The following is a 22,493-nucleotide window of genomic DNA, read 5'->3' as shown; positions in this document are numbered from 1 at the left end:
AAAGGAGATCAGCGTGAGTCACCAGATTTCCCAGCCTTTCAGGGCACTACAAAAAGGACCCTCTTTGGTTTCATCCCACCCAAAGACCAGCAAATCTGAGACATCTAGAGATGGCTAGGAACAAGGAAGAAGGGCAGGGGTTACCAGTGTCAGCCACACAGTGGGAACAACCATGGTTCTCAGTGGCCTGCTCTGCAAAAGACTCCAACAGCATTAGCCTCTGATGACTTAGTACCCCTTGAGGATGCTGTGACCCCCTCCCCCTGCAGCTTTCATCACTGAGGACCTCATTACAGGCCCTATCAGACTACTCTGCAGAAGATCCCAGCAATTTACTGCTGAGGAAACCAATGGCCAGAAAAGCCACTGTGAACCCTCATCAGATTTCATCACTCAGGGCCCCACAGGTTTTCAGGTTCACAGACATTACCTATCTGAATTCATCCTCACCCCCTCCCCACCACACACCAGAGCCACCCACGCCAGTGCCATCACAGACACCTCAGTGTTGGATCTCTGCCAACCCCAGCCTCTGCAGATCCATGTGTTCATGACACCAGCCTAGACCCCCATAGCCAACCTCCACCGCTGTGTGCGTGCCCATGGCTAGCCCTTGCAGCCACATGAGTACATGCCAACAACCAAGGCCCCACAAATGCCTGCGGGTCTGGATACAGCACCAGCTCCTGTCACTGGCCTGCACCACTGTGCATGCCCACAACTAGCCACTACAGCTGTCCACATGCATTTGCTAGCCTCAACTCCTGTCACTGGCTATCATTGCCATGCATGCACCAGCAGGTACCTTTGCAGATGCATGACTGCATGCCAATAGCCCAGGTACGCATGTGTGCTTGTGCACCTGGATCTGGCCCTGATCCTGTCATTGGCCTGCATCATAATACTCACAGCTAGCCTCTGCAGAAGTGCACCTGCATGTCCCCTCCACCAACTCCTGTCACCAGCCCCCACTGCTGTATGTCTGCCGTCTCCTAGACTCTGCAGCCAAACAAGTGCACGCTGATAGGCCAGGCCTCTGCTGCTCTTCATGTGCCCACAGTTGGCCACAGCCCCTGTCACTGGACCCTAGCCCTCATTGTTGGACCTGGAGGTGCTGTTGAGGACCCCAAGAGTGCTTGCAGCCACCAAAGACTCCCTGCAGCACTTGCTGTCAAGGATGACACAGGTGTTAATGTGAACACCAGCTGCCTAAGCTAACAAGACACCACAACCCCTGGACATGGCCCTGCACTTGGCATGTCACATCACAGACCCAGGACCACAACACACTCCAGCATGCCCCCACCCACAGATGAAGATTTTTCTTACAGAAGTCAGTCCATAAAATCTGGGAGAGGTGATTGCTTCTTCAAATGAGCAGACACATATGCAAGGCTACAGAGATCATGAAAAATCAGGGAAACATGATACCACCAAAGGAACACAATAAACTTCCAGTAACTAACCCCAAAGAAATGGAGATCTATAAACTGCCTGACAAAGAATTCAAAATAATTGTTCTAAATAATCCCAGAGAGCTACAAAAGCACACAGATAAATAATTTAACAAAATCAAGAAAACAATGCAAGAACAAAATGAGAAGTTCAAGAAAGAGATAGAAAACATAAAGAAAAAGAACCAAAGAGAAATATTTGAGCTGAAAAATACAATGAATTAACTAAAAATTGCAATAGAGAGTCTCAACAGTAGACACAATCAAGCAAAAGAAAGAATCAGAAAACTCAAAGGCAAATCATTTAAAATTATCCAATGAGAGGAACAAAAAGAAAAAAAGAATAGAAAAGAAAAAAGCTATGGGACTTATGTGACACCATCAAATGAAACAATATTTGCATTATGGAAATCCAAAAATGAAATGAGTGGGAGAAAGGGGCAGAAAGTTTATATAAAGAAATGATGCTTGAAAACCTCCAAACTCTGGGGAAATAAATGAAGTTCAAAAGTTTCCAATCACTTTCAACCCAAAGAAGACTTCACCATGACGTATAATAATAAAATTGTTAAAAATTAAAGACAAAGAGGGAATTCCCTGGTGGTCCAGTGGTTAGGACTCCATGCTTCCACTGCAGGGGGCCCGGGTTTGATCCCTGGTCAGGGAACTAAGATCCTGCAAGCCACGTGGCACAGCCAAAAAAAAAAAAAATTCTATAAAAAATTAAGGAAAAAGAAACTTGAAAGCAACAAGAAACTTATCATAAACAAGGAAGTTTCCATAAGACAATCAGCAGATTTCTCAACAAAGATCTTGCAGGCCTAGACAGAGTGGAATTATATATTCAAAGTTCTAACTGGAAAATTTAAAAACCTGCCACCCAGGAATACTTTAACTGGCAAAGCTAACCTTCAGAATTGAAGGAGAGATATAGACATTCCTGGATAAACAAAAGCTGAAAGAGTTGATCACCACTACCTGCCTTACAAAAAGTGCTAAAGGGGGTTGTTCAGTTGAAAGAAAGAATGTTAACAAGTAACATGAAATCATATAAAAGTATTAAACTCACTGGTAAAGGTAAATATAGAGTCAGATTCAGAATACACTAATATTGTAATGGTGATGTGTAAATCACATAACTCTGGTATAAAGGTTAAAATACAAAAGAATTAAAATTAATTTATAATTAATAAAAATTACATAATTTGTTAATGGATACACTATATAAAAAGATGTAAATTGTGACAACAAAAATATAAAATGTGGGAGATGGGTAAAAGTGTTAAGCTTTTACATGCAAACAAAGTTGTTTTTATCAGCTTAGTATAGACTGTTATAACTATAAGATACTTTATGTAAGCTCCATGGTAACCACAAAGCAAAAAGCAATAATAGATACACAAAAGAGAAAGGAATCAAAGTATACCACTATAGAAAATCATCAAATCAAAATCACAAAGGAAGAAAGAGAAAAGGAGAGGAACAAAGGATCTGCAAAATATTCAGAAAACAATGAACAAAATAGCAACAGTAAGTCCTTATCCATCAATAATTACTTTAAACGTGAATGGATTAAACTCTCCAATCAAAACAGAGTTGCTGAAGGAATAATAGAACAGTATCCAACTATATGCTGCCTACAGGAGACTCACGTCACTATTAAGAACACTCATATCTGAAAGTGAAAGGATGGGAGAAGATATTCCATGTGAATAGAAGCCTAAAGAGAACAGGAATAACTATACTTATATTAGACAAAATACACTTTGAATCAAAATGATAATAACACCTATGGTCATTATAAAATGATAGAAGGGTCAATTCATTAAGAGGAAATAACAATAGTGAATATACATGCCCCAGCAACAGTGCTTCTAAATATATGAAGCAAATATTAACAGAGTTGAAGGGAAAAATAGAAAGCAATGCAATAATAGTAGGGGACTACAATAACCCACTTTCAACGATGGATAGATCATCTAGAAAATCAATAAAGAATCATTGGACCTGAACTACTCTTTGGAGCAAATGAACCTAACAGACATATATAGAACATTCCATCCAACAGCAGCAGAATACAAATTCTTCTCAAGCATCTCCAGGATATATCATATGTTAGGCCACAAAGCAACTCTTAGCAAATTTTAAAAGATTTAAGTCATACCAAGTATCATTTCCAAACACAATGGTATGAAAGTAGAAACCAAAAACAGGAGGAAAACAGGACATTTCACACATAGGTGGAAATTAAACAACACAATCCTGAACAAACAATGGGTAAAAGAAGAAATAAAAAAAATCTTGAGAAAAAAGCAAAAATGGAAATGCAACATACCAGAACTTATAATATGCAGTAAAAGCAGTTCTAAGAGGGAAGTTTATAACTATAAACACCTACATTAAGAAAAAAGAAAGATCTCAAATAAACTAGCTAACTTTACCCCTCAAGAAAATAGAAAAAGAAGAACAAACTAAGCCCAAAGTTAGCACAAAGAAAGAAATAACAAAGATCAGAGCAGAAATAAATGAAATTAAGACTAGAAAAATGATAGAAAAGATCAACGAAATTTAGATGTGTTTTGAAACGATAAAATTGACAAACCTTTGGGTAGACCAAGAAAAAAAGATAGAAAGCACAATAAATAAAATCAGAAGTGAGAGAGGAGACATTACAACTGACACCATAAAAAAATAATAAGAGGCTACTATGAACAATTTTATACCAATAAATTGGGAAATCTAAAAGAAATGTATAAATTCCTAGAAACATACAAACCACCAACGCCAAAATGAAAAAGTTGAAAATTTGAGCAGACCAATAACCAGTGATGAGATTGAATCAGTAATCAAAAATCTCCCAACAAAGAAGGGTCCAGAACCAGATAGCTTCAGTGGTGAATTCTACCAAACATTTAAGGAAGAATTGATACCAACTCTTCCAAAACTCTTCCAAAATATTAAAGAGGAGGGAAGATTCCAAAGCTCACTTGATAAGGCCAACATTACCCTGATAACAAAGCCAGACAAGGACACTATAAGAAAAGAAAATTATAGGATAATATTCCTGATGAACATGGAAGCAAAAATATCCAATAAAATACTAGGAAACTAAATTCAACAGCACATTAAAAGGATTACATAACATGATCAAGTTGGCTTTATCCCTAAGATACAAGAATGCTTCTACATATGCAAATAAAGAAATATGATATACCACATTAACAACATTAAGAATAAAAATCATATGATCCTCACAATAGATGTGGTAAAAAGCATTTGACAAAATTCAACAATCTCTGATGATAAAAACTGTCAACAAATTAGGCGTAGTAAGAATGTACCTCAACAATATAAAAACATATATGACCACTAACATCACACTCAATGGAGAAAACCTGAAAGCTTTTCCTCTAGGATCAGGAATAAGACAAGGGTGCCCATTCTTACCACTTCTATTCAATATAGTACTAGAAGGCCTAGCCAGAGAAATTAGGCAAGAAAAGGAATAAAGGCCATCCAAATCATAAAGGAAGAAGTAAAACTGTCTCTATTTGCAGATACTATGAGCTTATTTATAGAAATCCCTAAACATAGCAAAAAGACTATTAAAACTAATATACAAATTCAGTAAAGTTGTAGGATACAAAGTCAACATACAAAAATCAGTTGCATTTCTATGTAGTAGCAATAAATTATCCAAAAAGACCATAAGAAAAAAATATCCATAAGAAAAAAATCCTATTTACAATAGCATCAAAAGGATAAAGTACTTAGGAATGAATTTAACCAGGAGGGTAAAGATCTATACACTGAAAATTATAAAACATTGATGAAACAAATCAAATAAGATACAAATAAATGGAAATATATTTTGTGCTCATGGACTAAAAGAATAAATATTGCTACAATGTTCGTTCTACCCAAAGCAATCTACAGATTCAATGCAATCCATTTCAAAATTTCATTGGCATGTTTCACAGAAATAGAAATAATCATAAAATTTGTATGGAACCACAAAAGCCCCCAAGTAGCTAAAGCAATCTTTTTTTTTTTTTTTTTCAGATGCATTGCACGGCTTACAAGATCTTAGTTCCCTGACCAGGGATCAAACCTGTGCCCCGTACAGTGGAAGCATGGAGTTCTAACCACTGGACCACCAAGGAATTCCCTAGATAAAGCAATCCTTTTTAAAATATTTATTTATTTGGCTGTGCCAGGTCTTAGTTGCAGCACATGGGATCTTCATTGCTGACTGTGGGATCTTTTTTAGTTGCAGCATGCGGGATCTTTAGTTGTAGCATGCGGGATCTAGTTCCCTGATCAGGGATCAAACTTGGGCCCCCTGCATTGGGAGCCCAGAGTCTTAACCACTGGACCACCAGGGAAGTTCCTAGATAAAGCAATCTTGAGCAAGATTAACAAGGTTGGAGGCATCATACTTCCTGACTTCAAACTAAATAACAAAGCTATAGTCATCAAATGCATATGTTACTGGCATACAAAGAGACACATGGTCCAATGGAACAGAATAAAGTGATTAAAAATAACCCCACGCATATATGGTCAACTAATAGTTGACAAAGGAGCCAAGGATACTCAATGGGAAAGGATAGTCTTTTCAATTAAATGGTGCTTAGAAAATTGGATATCCACATAAAACTGGATGCTTATTTTATACCATACATAAAAGTCAACTCAAAATGGATTAAAGACTTAAATGTAAGATCTGAAGACATAAAATTCCTACATAGAGCGTAAGCTCTTTGATACAGGTCTTGGCAATGAATTTTTGGATTTAACATTGAAAGCATAGGCAACAAAAGCAAAAATAAACAGGTTGGACTATATAAAGTTAAAGTGTTTCTGAACAGCAAAGACTCAATCAAAAAAAATGAAAAGGCAACTTATGGAATGGAAGAAAATATTTGCAAACCATATCTGATAAGGGGTTAAAATCCAAAACTTATAAGGAACTCATATAATTCAATAGACAAAAAACAACCTAATTAAAAATGGGCAAAGGAATTGAATATACATTTTTCCAAAGGAGACATACATATAAATGGCAACAGGTACATGAAAAGGTGCTCAGCATCACTAATATCCAGGAAAATGCAAATCAAAACCACAGATATATCACCTCACACTGTTAGAATGGCTATTATCAAAAACTCAAAAGATAAGTGATGGTGAGGATATGGAAAAAAGTGAACTCTTGTGAACGACTGGCAGAATGTAAGTTCAGCCATATGGAAAACAGTATGGAGGGTCCTTGAAAATTAAAAATAAAACTACTATATGATCCACCAATCCCACTTCTGAGTATATATCTGAAGGAAATAAAATATCTCAAATAGATATCCACACTCCCATCTTAACTGCAGCATTATTCACAGTAGCCAAAGTATGGAAACAACCTAAGTGTCCCTCAATAGACGAATGGCTAAAAAAATGTGATTGATACACACACACACACACACACACACACACACACACACACACATATACTGGAGTATTTTATATTCTTTAAAAAGAAGAAAATCCTGACATTTGAGACAACACAGATGATCCTGAAGAACATTATCCTAAGTGAAATAAGTCAAACACAGACAAATATCCAATGATCTCACTTATATGTGGAATCAAAAAAAAATAGTTGAACTTACAGTATCAGTTTGTTGGTTGGGTGGTGGGGGGAAAGGGGATATACTGATCAAGGGGTACATACTTTCAGTCATAAAATGGATAAGTTCTGGTGATCTAATGTACAGCATGGTAATTATAGTTAATAATAATGCATACTTGAAATTTCCTAAGGGAGTAGACCTCTAGTGTTCTTATCAAACACAAAAAAGGTAACTATGGGAGGTGATGAATATGTTAATTAGTTTGATTGTGGTGATCTTTTCACAATGTATACATATATAAAAAAATTATTGAAGATGAGGGGGATCACACAGACTCAGTGACCCTCCCTGGGGAGTGAGCAGCTCAAGCTATATATTTGGCACCCCAGCTCTGGGGTCCAACACCAGGAAGAAGAGTCCCTTAAGCTGGTTTGAAAACCAATGGGACTACAAGGATGGCTGTAAGAAACTGAGACTCTGCTCATAAAGAGCACACATACTCCTGGGAACAAGGCAGAGGAAGCAGAATGAAACTTCCCAGGACTCTGGCTGGTTTCCCATCAATGTCAAATGCCTGCTCTGGCCCCTCTTGTTCCAGTGGAGCTCCCTAGTAGGGGGAAGGCAGCTGTTGCAAAGGAGAATGCACACTTGGGAAGCACAGACTTGGCTCGCACCCAGCACTTCATCTGAAAGGGGCGAGGATGGACATTACTGGCATTTGCTGACAGATTGGAATGGTCTGGAATTCTGACTGGCTTGAGGGAACCACCCCAGCACATGCCTGGAGCACACCAGGTGCTCGTTATGGCCCCTCTTGCTCCAGCACTGCTCCCTTTTTGGGCTTAAGTGCTGATGCTGGGAGCGGGGAGTGTGCACACTTAGAGGAAAAGGAACCAGCACAGACCCAATCCTCAGGACTTCCACTCCAGCACCTTGGGACACTACCCCACCCCTGATAGGGTGGAGATAGCCACTGAGCATAGGGAGAAAATAGGAAAAGCCCAGCTCACACCTGGCTCTGGCTCTAGCCCCTCCATCTCCAGCCTGACCTCCCATTAAGGAGGTAGCTGCCAGTACACCCTGGGGAAAGATTTAACATGTGCTCACTTCAGATCCAGCTCTCCCACCAAAGCCACTGGGCACACGTAGACTGTGTAGGGATGCTTCCATACAAGGACACACTTTCAAGACTGGGATAGGTAACCATTTCACCTAATTTCATAGAGACAGAGGAAGTTAAGCAAAATGAGGAGAAAGAGGAATCTGTTCCAAATGAAAGAACAAGAAAAAAAACCTGAAAAAACAACTAATGAAACAGAAAAATAATTTACCAGATAAAAATTTCAATTAGTAATAAGAATGCTAACTGAACTAGGGAAAATAATAGATGAACACAGTGAGAATTTAATATAAAAATTTTAATATAAAAAGAACCAGTCAAAGCTGAAGAATACAAAAACTGAAATGAAAACACACTAGAAGAAATTAACAGCAGACTAGGTGATATGAAGAACACATAAGTGACTTGGAAGATAGAATAATGAAAATAATCCAATCAGAACAGCAAAAATTTTTTAATGAGAACAGGTTAAGGGACCTCTGGGACAACAGCAAGCGTACTAACATCCACATTATAGGGGTACCAGAAGGAGAAGAGAGAGAGAGTGGGTTGAAAAGGTATTTGATGAAATTATGGCTGAAAATTTCCCGAACCTGAAGAAGGAAACAGATATCCAGGTACAAGAAGCACAGAGAATCCCCAAAAAGATGAACCCAAAGAGACCCACACTGACATATCATAATTAAAATGGGAAAATTTACAGATAAAGATAATTCTAAAGGCAGCATGAGAAAAACAGCAAGTCATATACAAGGGAATCCACATAAGGCTATCAGCTGCTCTTTTTGCAGAAACTTTGTAGCAGAAGGGAGTGACATGATATATTTAAAGTGCTGAAAGGAAAAAATCCCTAAAACCTAGGATACTCTAACCAGCAAGATTATCATGTAGACTAGGAGAGATAAAGAACTTCTCAGACAAGCAAACACTAGAAGTTCATCAAAACTAAACCAACCCTAAAAAAATATTAAAGGGTCTTCTATAAGTAGAAAAGAAAAGGATTCAACAAGAAGTATTTGTATGAAAGGAAAAATCCCACCATTAAAGGAAAATATATAGTTGAGGCTGTGGATCAACCACTTAAATAAACTAGTATGAAGATTGAAAGACAAAAAGTATAAAATCAACTATAATTACAATAAACAGTTAATGGATAAACATGAGTAAAATATGACATTAAAAACACTAAACGTCAGGGAGGGAAATAAAAATGTAGATCTTTTAAAATTTGTTTGAACTTAAATGACTATCAGTTTAAAACAAGTAGATATAGATAGATATGGGTCAAAATATATCAACCCCATGGTAACCACAGATCAAAATCCCACAATAGATAGACAAAAACTGGAGAGAGAGAAACACAAGCATACCACTAAAGAAAATCATCAAACCAGAAGGGAAGAAACAAAAACAAGAAAAGAACTAAGAAGAACTACAAAAATAACCAGAAAATAAGTAACAAAATGGCAATAAGTACATACCTATTAGCAATCATTTTAAACATCAACAGACTAAATGTTTTAATCAAAAGAAATAGGGTGGCTGATTGGATAAAAAAGAAGACCTACTTATATGGGTCTCACAAGAGACTCACTTCAGAACTAAAGACACACACAGACTGAAAGTGAGGGGATGGAAAAAGATATTTCATGCAAATGGAAATGACAAGAGAGCTGGGGTAACAATACCCATATCAGACAAAGTAGACTTTAAAACAAAGTTTATAACAAAAGACAAAAAAGGGCATTATGTAATAATAAAAGGACCAATACAAGAAGAGGATATAACATTTATTAACATATATGCACCTAATACAGGATCACCTAAAGATATTAAGCAAATATTTACTCAAAGCAATCTACAGATTTAATGTAATCCCTATCAAAATCCCCATGACATCTTTTGCAGAACTAGAATACTCCTAAAATGTATATGGAACCACAAAAGACCCAAAATTGCTAGAGCAATCCAGATAAGAAAGAACAAACTTGGAGGTATAACTCTTCCAGACTTCAGACAATGCTATAAAGCTACAGCAATCAAAACTGCATGGTATTGGCACAGAAACAGACATATAGATTAATGGAACAGAATAGAGAACCCAGAAATAAACTCACATACCTATGGTCAATTAATCTATGACAAAGGAGGCAAGAATATAAAATGGAGAAAAGATCTCTTCAATAAGCGGTCTTGGGAAAGCTGGATAGCTACATATAAATCAATGAAACTAGAATACTACTTTACACCATATACAAAAATGAACTCAAAATGGTTTTCTTTGTTTTTTTAATTCTTTGGCCTTGCTGCATGGCATGTCAGCATGTGGGATCTTAGTTCCCCAGCCAGGGATTGAACCGTGCCCCCTGCAGTGAAAGTGTGGAGTCCTAACTACTGGACCTCTAGGGAAGTCCCTCAAAATGGTTTAAAGGCCTAAATGTAAGACATGACACCATAAAACTCCTAGAAGAGAACACAGGCAAAACATTTTTCGACTTAAATCATAGAAATATTTTTTTAAATCAGTCTCCCAAGGCAAAAGAAATAAAAGCAAAAATAAACAAATGGGACCTAATTAAAGTTAAAAGCTTTTCCACAGCAAGGAAACCATCAACAAAATGAAAAGACAACCTATGCACTGGGAGAGGATATGTGCAAATGATGCAACTGACAAGGGACAAACTTCCAAAATATACAAACAACTCATAAACTTCAATATTGGAAATACAAACAACCCAGTCAAAAAATGGGCAGAAGATGTCATGAAGAACCTAGGGGTAAAGCAGGAATAAAGACGCAGACCTCCTAGAGAACGGACTTGAGGTTATGGGGAGGGGGAAGGGTGAGCTGTGACAGGGCGAGAGAGAGTCATGGGCATATACACACTAACAAACGTAAGGTAGATAGCTAGTGGGAAGCAGCCGCATGGCACAGGGATATTGGCTCGGTGCTTTGTGACAGCCTGGAGGGGTGGGATAGGGAGGTGGGAGGGAGGGAGACGCAAGAGGGAAGACATATGGGAACATATGTTTATGTATGACTGATTTGCTTTGTTATAAAGCAGAAACTAACACACCATTGTAAAGCAATTATACCCCAATAAAGATGTTAAAAAAAAAAAATGGGCAGAAGATCTAAATAGACATATTTCCAAAGAAGACATACAGATAAATGGCCAAAAGGCACATGAAAAGATGTTTAACATCACTAATTATTAGAGAAATGCAAATCAAAACTACAATGAGTACATGTTCAGGCCACTCAAGATGGCTGTTCTCTTGTTCTCTGTATATCACCTGCACGACCAGTGCCTGCTTCACCTAAACCCTACTCATATGACTGACCTTCCTACATGCTTGCCCTAGGCTCCAGCTGGTGATTGTTCTTATCAAAGGTGTGGTGAGGGGCATGTCCCTCCCCCTCTACTGGTTTCCCTGGTAACTAATGAGCCCACCTGATGTCAATTCCCTTATAACTGGTAATCTCCCCTTCCCCACCCCCTCCCCCAGCAAAGACTGCCACCATGTCCTGCTTGCAATCAGCCCCACATGGTGCGGTGTGACTCCAGGACCTTGCTTCAGATGTGTAATCTCCCCTATCCGTTAAACCACTGATGTCTCTGTTACTGACTCCAGGCTCTTTCTTCAGTCTTAAAGCTGGGTGAGCACAGGCCCTGTAGGCTTGTGGGGTACAGCCCAACAATGAGGTGTCACCTCACACTAGTCAGAATGGCTATCATCAAAAAGTCTACAAATAACAAATGCTGGAGAGCGTGTGGAGAAAAGGGAACTCTCCTACACTGTTGATGGGAAAGTAAATTGGTACAGCCACTATGGAGAACAGTATGGAGGTTTATCAAAAAACTAAAAGTAGAGCTACCATATGATCCAGTAATCCCACAACTGGGTATATATCCAGAAAAAATGAAAACTCTAATATGAAAAGATATATGCACCCCAATGTTCATAGCAGCACTGTTTATAATAGCCAAGACATGGAAACAGCCCAAGTGTCCATCAACAGACAATTGGCTTAAGAAGATGTTATATACATATATAATGGAATATTACTCAACCATAAAAAAGAATGAAATATTGCTATTTGCAGTAACAGGGATGGACCTAGAGAATATTATACTTAGTGAAGTAACTCAGACAGAGAAAGACAAATACTATAGGATTTTGCTTATATGTGGAATCTACAAAATAATATTAATGACTCTATATACAAAACAGACTCACAGACATAGAAAATAAACTTATGGTTACAAAAGTGGGGGAGGGGCAAATTAGGAGTATGGGATTAACAGATACAAACTACTATACATAAAATAGATAAGCAACAAGGATTTACTGTATAGCACAGGGAATTAGACTCAATGTCTTATAATAACTTATAATGTAATATAATCTGCAAAAAAACCCCTGAATCACTATGTTGTAATCTGAAACTAATGCAATACTGTTAGTCACCTAAACTTCAATTAAAAAATTAAAAAGACAAAATGGGTTTGGTAAAACCAACCCCACAGTGTTGATCTGTATGTAAAGCACAAAACACAATGCTGACACATATAAACAACAGCTAGTTGGGAAATATTATAAAAAGCAAATATTAACAGACATAAAGTGAGAAATTGGCAACAATACGATAATAGTAGGGGACTTTAACCCCCTATGGACATCAATGGACTGATCAAACAGATGTCAATAAGGAAAGAGTGGCCTTAGATGATACAGTAGACCAGTTGAACTTAATAGATATCTACAGGACATTCTATCCAAAAACAGCATAAACACATTCTTTTCAAGTACACATGAAACATTCTCCAGGATAGATCACATTCTATCCACAAAACAAGTCTCAACAAATTTAAGAGGATGGAAATTATATCAAACATGTTTTCTGACTGCACAGTATGAAAATAGAAATCAATTACAGGAAGACAAATGGGAGAAACACAAACACATGGAGATTAAACAACATGCTACTAAAAAACCAGTAGGTCAGGACTTCCCTGGTGGTCCTGTGGTTTAGACTGAATGCTCCCAATGCAGGGGACCTGGGTTCAATCCCTGGTCAGGAACTAGATCCCACATGCCACAACTAAAAGCCTGCATGCCACAATGAAGATCCCACATGCCTCAATGAAGAGCCTGCATGCGGCAACTAAGACCCAGTGCAGCCAAATAAATAAATATTTTTTAAAAATAAAAAAAATATGTCAATGAAGAAATCAAAAAGGAAATCAGAAAATACTCAAGACAAATGAAAATAAAAACACAACTTTCTAAAATTTATGGGACACAGCAAAAGCAGTTCTAAGAGGGAAGTTTATGGTGATAAAGGCCTACCTTAAGAAACAAAAAAAAAATGAAACAACCTAGCCTACCATCTAAAGGAATTAAAAAAGGAAGAACAAACAAAGCCCCAAATCAGCAGAAGGTAGTAAACAATAAAGATCATAGAGGAAATAAATAAAACAGAGACCAAAAAATACAATAGAAAAGATCAATGAAACCAAGAGCCAGTTTCTTGAGAAGATAAACAGAATTGATAAGACTTTAGGCAGGCTCATCATGCAGAAAGGATTGAGGACCCAAATAAACAAAATAAGAAATGAAAAAGGAGACATTACAACCCAATATCACAGATACAATAAATCATAAGAGAATACTATGAACAATTACAGGCCAACAACTTGGAAAACCTAGAAGAAATGGATAAATTTCTAGAAACACACAATCTCCTAAGACTAAATCAGGAAGAAATAGACAGTCTGAACAGACCAATCACCAGGAGTGAAATTGAATTAGTAATAAAGAAATACTCCCAGAGGGACTTCCCTGGTGGTCCAGTGGTAAAGAATCCGCCTTACAATGCAGGGGATGCGTTTGATCCCTGGTCAGGGAACTAAGATCCCACATGCCTTCGGGCAACTAAGCCCGTGCACCACAACTACTGAGCTCACACACCTCAACTAGAGAGCCTGCATGCCGCAAACTACAGAGCCCATGCACTCTGGAGCCCATACACCACCACTAGGGAAGAGAAAACCCACACGCCACAACTAGAGAGAAGCCTGTGTGCCTCAACGAAGAGCCTGCATACCGCATCGAAAGACCTGATGCAGACAAAAATAAATAAAAATAAATAAATAAATAAATAATAAATCTTTAAAAAAAATACTCCCAGCAAACAAAAGTCCAGGACTGGACAGCTTCACAGAGGAAGTCTACCAAATACATAAAGAAGAGTCAATACCTATCCTTCTCAAAATGACACAAAAATAGAACCATAGATCAACAGAACATAATAGACAGCCCAGAAATCAACCCACACACTTAATGGTCAATTAATCTATGACAAAGGAGGCAAGAATATATCAATACGATGGAGAAAAGACAATCTCTTCAATAATTGGTGCTGGGAAAACTGGACAGCTACATGTAAAAGAATGAAATTAGAACATTTTCTCACACCATATACAAAATAAACTCAAAATGGATTAAGACCTAAGTGTAAGACCAGAAACTATAAATTTCCTAGAGGAAAACATAGGCAGAACACTCTTTGACATAATTTTTTTTTTGGATCTGTATCCTAAGGCAAAGGAAACAAAAGCAAAAATAAACAAATGGAACCTAATTAAACTTAAAAGCTTTTGCACAGCAAAGGAAATCATCAACAAAAGGAAAGACAACCTAATGAATGGGAGAAAATATTTGCAAATGGTATGATTGATAAGGGGTTAATGTCCAAAGTATATAAACAGCTCATACAACTTTATATCAAAAAACAAACAATTTGATTGAAAAATGAACAGAAGACCTGAATAGACATTCTTCCAAAGAAGACATACAGATAGCCAACAGGCACATGAAAAGATCCTCAACATTGCTAATCATCAGTAATAGCTATTAGGTGTACCATAGAGGGTGCTGTGAAAACAATAGGTGGGGCACCAATCCAAGATTCAGCTGAGGAACCATGGAAGTTTTCCTAGAGAAAATGAGGTCTAAGCTTAGACTTGAAATGAATAAGAGGTATAAAGCGAAGGGGGCACCCTAAAACGGAGTTAGCAGGACTCCCCACACATGAGGGACAGTCTTCCTGGGATATTTCTCCTTTGTACTCTGCCTCTTGGTGGGGCAGGATTTGTAAATATCTGGATGAGAGTAGCCCACCACTTTCAGGTACAACCTAGACTGTCCAGCTTATTTGTCACACCAGGGTAAACCTCCCCTATTCCCATAAGCCACATCTGTCCCCGTGGGCCAGTGTTCAGCTGTGGGAAGTCTTGGCAGGCAGAAGTCAGATCTCAGTCTGACTGAGACAATTGGAGTACCTTTTGCAAATATGAGAGTGAAAATGCCTGGGGTTCCCTAGCCTCTGGGAAAGGAAATTCTGGTAAACTGAAAAATATCCCTCCCCCAAGTATCCACATCCTAATTCCAGACCTGTGGATGTTACCTTATATGGCAAAAGGGACTTTGCAGATGTGATTAAGTTAATGATCTTGACATGAGAAGATTATACTAGGTTAGCCAGGTGGGCACAGTATAATCACAAGGGTCCTTATAAGAAGGAGAAAGAAGGGTCAGTGAAGAGAAGATGTGACAATGGAAGGGGAGGGGGGAGGGAGAGGGAGAGCGAGAGGGGGAGGGGGAGAGAGAGAGAGAGAGAGAGAGAGAGAGAGAGAGAGAGAGAGAGAGACTATGCTATTGGCTTTGAAGATGCAGCAAGAGGTAGCAGTCTTTAGAAGTTGCAAAAGGCAAGGAACAGATTCTCCCCTAGAGCATCAAAAGGAACTCAGCCCTGTGGATCCATAAGTGTGAAATAATAAATTTGGGTTATTTTAAGACACTAAGATTGTGGCAATTTGTTACAACAGCAATAGGAAACTATGCTAGAATCCCACAGCCTTTCTTGACCATCAGGCCCAACTCAGTCCTCAGTGAATGTTATGAAGTTATCAAGGACATGATAACTAAGACACTCATCTGGAGAGAAATTAGTCTGATAAAAGTGAATAGAGTTCAGGTGCTACTCCTGTAAAGCCCTTGAAAGTAGTATAGCAGTTTTGCCTGCCCCACCTGTCTGGAGAACACCTGATGGCTACTGACCTCAATGATATTAGTGGGTGTTGGAGCAACAGTTGCTTCTGTTTTGCTCCCAAGTTCATGGCTCCTCTTGGGAATCCTGTTTCCTTTTTGGTGACCCATCTCCAGTCCATTCCAGTCTTCAACCTTTTTCTTTGTGTCTCTCTTGTGCAGTCTCACAATACCTCTAAAAGACTGATAATTCTCATGTAAAGCCTTTTCTTGTAATTTGTCTGTGTGTCTGCCTACCACACTAGACTGGAGAAAAAGGATCAAGTTATGTTGGCTTTTATGCATCCAGCATCCAGAACACTTCCTGAATCTTGGCATTGCAGGAAACTAAAATAAATCCAACAAAAGTTTTAAAACTTAGGAAATTATTGGAAAATGAATTTAGAAATAATATAGTCATAATAAATCCACTTCCCTTCTGCTGTATTAAATAGTACTTCAAATACATTTTTGACTTTACTACCCACCACTTCAGAATATAGCATATTATTCCCCTTTTCTCATATGAGATAACTGGGAGCCAAGAATTTCAGGACCATTTCCATGGTCGCAGGGCAGATATGTAACAGAATGAACATGGATACAGGCAATCTCCAGGTGTGTATGGATGATCTAAAAAATCTCTTTGGAGAAAGGGCTACAATATACAGCAAAATATACAGGCCAAAATGTTACAGCAGTGAAGTTGTTTTAGGTTCAGGGTGAAGAGCCTCTTGGCCTCATTTCCAATAAGTGGTCAATCTTGGTAGTGCAGACAAAGGGGCGACCTGGTAAGTTCTTAGAACCTGAGCACACCCCCCCACCCTGTACTGCAGGGTGACGACCTGGCCAGATTTGCTTTTATGGCTGAGGATGCCATAGGCAAGGTAAGGAGGAGAACTGTGGCTCAATCGCACAGCGAAGAGCAGCCAGGGATCCCTGATCCCCTTGATCCCCGCCCCCCAACCTCACCCTCACCCTCACTGCCCCCACCAGCGCAGCCACTTTGGTCTTGGTGCCGGGCGCGTGCAGCCACCGTCTTGTCTAAGGTCAGGAGCCCGGCGGCGGCAAAGAACATTACTGACAAAAGTCGGCAGACTAGTGAAGCGGACTCCAAAAGATCCATAGCCACATGCGCCGCCCTGGAACTCGCCGTGTTCTCAAAGAAGATAAACCTGAGCGCGCAGCGAGAGCGCTGGGAGACCTTGGGGAAACTGTGAGGTCTCGGCTGCATGCATATGGTCAAGTTTGCTCGACACTTCGAGTCCCCAGGCCTGGTGAACTACACTGCGGGCTGCCACTGCTTCCCGGTTAAATTTGAGCCTCGCCCCTGCAAACCTGTGAGCTCTGGTTTGCAGCTGCAGGTTGTGCAGGAAGAAGCAGCACAGATACTCCCTCCTCCCGCTCTCACGCTTCATGCTCCTCCTGGGCGCTGAGAACATCATTATTTACCTATCCCACACCCACCCGGCGCTGCACAGCTTCTGCAGCAGGTGCAGGGTGCAGAGTTTCCACGCGTCCATCTCTGACCCGGGGATTTACAGCGTCGCCTCACACTGCCTGGACGAGGGGAAATTTTCCTGAAGGTAAAGCTCACAGACACGTGGAGGCCCCCTTACTCTCGTACTATTCCATGCTCAGCTTTAAGCAATTCAGCAAATTTACCATTTAAGTGTTGTATGTTTATGGCTCTAGAGACATCTCCAGGTAAGCAGATCTCCATCGTGACTCTGAATCTGTCTTTCGCGGTGGTGGTTTGCTCTGCAACCTCGGCTCGCCAATGATTTTTTTATGTTGATTCAGTTTGTCCAGCTTCTTCTTATAAGAAAGGGGGTGAGGATTTCCAACCTCTTTACACGAGGGAGCGAGAACCAGAAGTCCTCACCTGTGGTCATTTTTGCAATATGCTACAATCATTATAAGGCTATAATTTAGAAATATCATGGTAAATTTCAGAGAAACAGAAAAGATGAAAGTTGTCTCAGGGGGCCGGAGCAGCAGGAGTGGGTAGGTTATGTGTGTGTAAGAGAATTTAGAATCAAATGATTTCTGATTTCATTAAAGGCTAGTGTTACTATTTAACTTTTAAGAGCATGCATGTGTGCTATTTTCAGAAAATTAAAAAATAGGTGATGCATTTTATGTAGAAATAATCTGTATGTGGAAAATACATAGAAATAATAAGCATAACTTCAAGAAGATTTAAAAAATCTCAGAAATACATACAATTTCCTAAAACAGTTATTACCTCCTACTTGTTGATGTTAATTGTTACTTTGTAAATTACCACATGTTTTACTCTTGATCCCAGCAGTCTTGCACATTAATTGACTTGAGTAATAACATGAAAATTGCCCTTTGCTAAATTTGGGGTAAACACTGCAAGAGAGGGGACTATATTCCCATTTCCCAGATGAAGAAACTCAGGGTTGAAAGATTAAGATTAATTTGGGGAAAGTCATACACTAAGTGGTGGAACTAGGACAGTCACCCAAGTCCCTCTGTAATCAGCATCTATGTTATTTACAGTGTATCTCTCTCCCTTTCCTAGAATGCACTTTTGAATAGCCACACCTTTATCAGAAAATGGTGTTATTCTTCCACTAGGATTGGGAACCAAAATTACTGTTGAATGCACAAGGAAAATTGAATACAATCATCTCATTCTTTTAATGAATCACAAATTCCTAAAACAATTTTAAAAAGTGATCTAGAAGCTAGAAGAAAAGATAGAAATCTTCCAAAATTATGAAGGGAGTCTAAACCCTGATTCTAAAACCTGGAAGAGATGGTATACCACCCACACAGAGAAAAATATGGCTCTATCTCACTTACAAACATAAATTACATTTTTTTATCAATAAAGCTTGAGTGAATAAAATTCAACAGTTTATAAAAATCTACCACAATCTGGTAGTTTCCTAGTCATAAAAGCATGGTGTAGTATTAGGAAATATTTGAAAATTTTAATAATCTATATCAATAAGTCAAAGGAGAAAGATCATATGTTCATCTGAAGCACTGAACAAAGAATTCAATAAATTCAATCAAATGATAAATTTTGCGGTTTTTCTTAGTTCTTGTTTACTCTGCTGACAGAGTTATGTTAAAATCCTAAACTCTTGGGACCAGGGCTCCTTAGTTGTGGCTGTCAGGATCCTTAGTTGCAGCAGGCGGGCTCCTTAGTTGTGGCACACAAACTCTTAGTAGTGGCATGCATGTGGGATCTAGTTCCCTGACCAGGGATTGAACCCGGGCCGCCTGTATTCGGAGCGTGGAGTATTATCCACTGTGCCACCAGGGAAGTCCCAGTAGTTTGTATCTGTTAATCCCATACTCCTAATTTGTCCCTTCCCCCCTCCTTTTCCCCTTTGGCAACCATAATTTTCTATGTCTGTGAGTCTGCTTCTGTTTTGTATATAGATTCATTTGTATTATTTTTTTAGATTCCACATATGACTCATATCATATATTATTTGTCATTCTCTGTTTGGCTTACTCCACTAAGTATAATATTCTCTAGGTCTATCTGTGTTGCTGCAAATGGCAATATTTCATTTTTTATGGCTGGAGTAATAGTCCATTGTATATATGTATACCACATCTTCCTAAGCCAGTAGTCTGTTGATGGATACTTGGGTTGTTTCTCTGTCTTGGCTATTGTAAATAGTGCTGCTATGAACATTGAGGTGCATGTATCGTTTGAATTAGAGTTTTCTGGGGTTTTTTTTCCAGATATTTACCCAGGAATGGGATTGATGGATCATATGGTAGCTCTATTTTTAGTTTTTCAAGGAACCTCCATACTATTTTCCACAGTGACTGCAATAATTTACATTCCCACCAACAGTGTATAAGGGTTCCCTTTTCTCCACACCCTCTCCAGCATTTATTACTTGTAGACTTTTTTTTTTTTTTTTTTTTTTTTTGCGGTACGCAGGCCTCTCCCTGTTGCGGCCTCTCCCGTTGTGGAGCACAGGCTCCGGACGCGCAGGCTCAGCGGCCATGGCTTACGGGCCCAGCCGCTCCGTGGCATGTGGGATCTTCCCGGACCGGGGCACGAACCCGCGTCCCCTGCATCGGCAGGCGGACTCTCAACCACTGTGCCACCAGGGAAGCCCTATTTGTAGACTTTTTGATGATAGCCATTCTGAATGGTGTGAGGTGATACCTCATTGTGGTTTTGATTTGCATTTCTCTAATAATTAGTTATGTTGAGCATCTTTTCATGTACTTGTTAGCTATCCATATGTCTTTGGAGAAATGTCTGTTTAGGTCTTCTGCTCATTTTTTGATTGATTGGGTTGCTTGTTTTTTCAATATTGAGTTGTATGAGCTGTTCGTATATTTTGGATATTAACCTCTTGTTGGTAACATCACTTGCAAATATTTTCTCCCATTCCATAGGTTATCATTTTGTTTTGTTGATGGTTTCCATTGCTGTGCAAAAGCTTCTAAGTTTGATTAGGTCTCATTTCTTTATTTTCTGCTCTTATTTCTTTTGCCTTGGAAGACTGACCTAAGAAAATATTGCTATGATTTATGGCTTAGAATGTTTGACCTATGTTCTGTTCTAGGAATTTTATGGTGTCATGTCTTATATTTAGGCTTTTAAACCATTTTGAGTTCATTTTTGTATATGGTATGAGTATATTAATTTATTGATTTATATGTAGCTGTCCAGCTTTTCCATCACCACTTGTTGAAGAGACTGTCTTTTCTCCATTGTATATTCTTGTCTCCTTTGTCATAGATTAATTTACTGTAGGGCGTGTGGGTTTATTTCTGGGTTCTCTATTCTGTTACATTGATCTATATGTCTGTTTTTGTGCCAATACCACACTATTTTGATTACTATAGCTTTATAATATAGTCTGAAGTCTGGAAGGGTTAAAAGCATTTCCATTTTTCCATTTTAAAATTGCCTATAAGGGGTGTGATTCTGAAGTATATTTCTGTCAACTCTTCTTGCCTTTTATAAAGTTTTTTCTTTTATGTTAGCTTTCTTTTTTCATTGAAGTAGAACATACAAAGAGAACAGTTCATAAATCATAAGGGGCAACAACTTGATGACATTTTACAAAGTGAACACATGCATGTAAAACCACGAAGACTAAGACATAGAACATTACTGGTGCCCAGAAACCTATATTATGACCTTATGTAGTCATTACACCTGAAAGTTAACCACTCTTCTGACCTATGTCACTATATATTCATTTTGCTTGTTTTTTAAACTTTATACAAACAGAATTATCACTCATGTACATTTTTATGCTGGTTTCCTTTGCTCAATACACTGATTTTTGGATCTGTCCATATTTGTTGCAGGTAGGGATATTTGATGATTTCATGGCTGTGTAGTATTCCATTATATGGATACCACACTTGTATTTATTCACTCAACTGTTGATAAACATTCACACTGTTTCCAGTTTGTGACTATTTCTAATAATGCTACCAAGAACATCTTGTTCATGCCTTTTGGAGAACATATTTATGCATTTCTGTTTGATATATACTTTGTGCAGTAGGCAGAATTCTATGATGATACCCAATGATGCTTAACTTTGTATAATCTCCTCCCATTGAATGTGGATGGAACCTGTGGATATAATAAATAATCAATAAGATATCACTCCCATGATTGTGTTAAATTGTATGGCGGGGGGAGGATTTTGCAGGTGTAATTCAGGTCACAGATAGTCAATCTTAGGACAGGGAGATTTTTGGGGTGGGCCAGACCTAATTCAGCGAGCACTTACAAGGGCCTTGGCCCTTGCTGAAAGATCTGAAGCATGAGAGAGTATTTGGAGGGGGCCACAGGGTGAGGAAGTGCAGGCAGCCTCTAGGAGATGAGTGCTGCTCCAGGCTGACAGACAGCAATGAAATGGGGGCCTCATTCCTCCAGCAACTGGAAACTGAATTCAACTAACAAGATGGGAGAGTTTGGAAGGGACTCTTCCCCAGAGACTCCGGAAAGGAACACAGCAAGTCCACCATCATCTCATCCTGTTAGACCCTAGCAGGGAAGCTGGTCACACTGAGCACAGACTTCTGACCTACACAACTGTGAGCTAATAAATGAGGGCTGTTTTAAGTTGCTGAGTGTGGTCATTTGTTCCATATCAATAGAAAACTAATATAGGTTTTCACACCTGGATGTGGGGTGCCGCCATTGCAAACCCCTAAAAATGTG

The 22,493-nt window shown here is 38.9% G+C and overlaps 1 pseudogene; it reads right to left on the bottom strand.

Annotated features, from left to right (window-relative positions):
- LOC137216677 (uncharacterized) overlaps positions 1-17,528 on the bottom strand; it is a 40,418-nt pseudogene extending 22,890 nt beyond the window's left edge.
- Positions 17,529-22,493: the final 4,965 nt, after the last annotated feature.

This window comes from Pseudorca crassidens, chromosome X, assembly GCF_039906515.1.
Source record: "Pseudorca crassidens isolate mPseCra1 chromosome X, mPseCra1.hap1, whole genome shotgun sequence".
Lineage (NCBI taxonomy): Eukaryota > Metazoa > Chordata > Mammalia > Artiodactyla > Delphinidae > Pseudorca > Pseudorca crassidens.
This window is presented reverse-complemented; position numbering and strand designations above follow the sequence as displayed.